The sequence below is a fragment of the Drosophila hydei genome, unplaced genomic scaffold (genome assembly GCF_003285905.1).
Source record: "Drosophila hydei strain 15085-1641.00,03,60 unplaced genomic scaffold, DhydRS2 tig00008119-arrow-pilon, whole genome shotgun sequence".
NCBI lineage: Eukaryota > Metazoa > Arthropoda > Insecta > Diptera > Drosophilidae > Drosophila > Drosophila hydei.
The window spans coordinates 9,050,781-9,052,462 of NW_022045830.1; positions in this window are offsets into that span (position 1 = coordinate 9,050,781).

Below are 1,682 nucleotides of genomic sequence, written 5' to 3' on the forward strand. Positions count from 1 at the left end.
AAGATTTGCAGACTAAAAAAGGTAGGTATATATTCTTATAGACCATACGCTATACAAGTTTATCTATCTGTTACATCGATTTATCGATTTTAGAGCGTAACTATCAACTAAGTACGTAGGTACTTATAAGAAGTATACAAAAAACGTCCTATTAATCCGTGGACTCTAGGCTTTGGTAATTTGCCATTGTGAAGGCCAATCGACAGAACAAGCCTTAACACTCTTAAGATACATTTATAAGATATTCAGTTTATATATTTTCAAATATAGTAATATATTAAATTATTAGAATATTTGTAAATGAAAATGTTTTATGTTCTTATGAGTCTCAGGAACTATATACATGAGTACATGATATATATGTATATATATATATATATATATATATATATATATATATATATATATATATATATATATATATATATATAAATATAATTTTCAATAAGCCTCAAATGTATAAAGCCATCAATCATCATTGTTGCCAAAGCGGAAAATATTCATTTAGCTTGTCAATCATTGATTGGAATGTTTGGATTTAAATAAGTGTATTGAAGAGCGTACCAAATATAAAAAAAAAGAAAATAAATTTTCAATAGCGAAAATATTCTATTAATTTAAAACAATCCAGACAGGGGAATTGCGTAAATTTGTTTTGTTGAAGGTGCAAAAGGAAATGGGCGTCAATCAGCAATGATTGACTATGCAGGAAACAAAAGAGTCAAGAGTCAAGAATCAAGAGTTTGCCATTGTATTAAATATTCATTTATTTGCTTTGGTTTTTTTGGTTTGGCATAAATAGTTTACACATTCAAAACACTTAAAATTCTGTTTCCACCTATTTGAGCAGCTCGAATGTTTTTTTTAGTTTTTTATTTTTTATTTTAATTCACATTTATGCTGTTAACTTTCACACTTAAGATTAGTTAGACATTTGATGTATGTTATTTGAATGACTTTTAAGGGTTTTTTTTTTTTCATTTTAATTTCACATTTAAGTAGACTTATTACTCTGCATAGCGCTGTTGATTGAAATGGATCTGATTAATAAATTCAGCCAATTAACGAAAAAAGCAACAATCGACAGCTGCTTGCTTATTTTCTTCTTCTGGTTTTGTTTATGATGTAAAGAGGTTTTGTTGTGAAGTGTATAAATTGTATTCGTATATCTTGAAAATCGGAGCTTTTTGTTGTGGAAAATCGTTTTAAAATTCAAGTTAGTACACCGTGTAACAATGGGTGGGTATTCTGATGATCGTCTCATATGAGCTACAATTCGATCTACACAGATAACAACAGACAGTTAGTAGTTAGATAGATATTGATATTTAAGATTTTGGGAATTATGCTAAAGCGGGCATACGTAGAGTTAGATAGCAATAAGCATTTAAGGTCAATTCGACATGGAGTTCAACAAATTCTTATTCTCATCTATTGAAAAACTACACAAACTTAACTTCCATCAAATAAATGCCGACTATTTAACAATACATGTATATAATATATATATATATATATATATAAATACACGAGACGCACTTGATAATGTCAGATAATCTCTTGATCTCGTTGAATGCAGCAAGCGTATATAAATAAATAATTTTAATTTGGCAAAATATAATATATATATATATAAATTTGTAATCTAACTTATATACGACCAACGCCCTCAATTGGCTTGG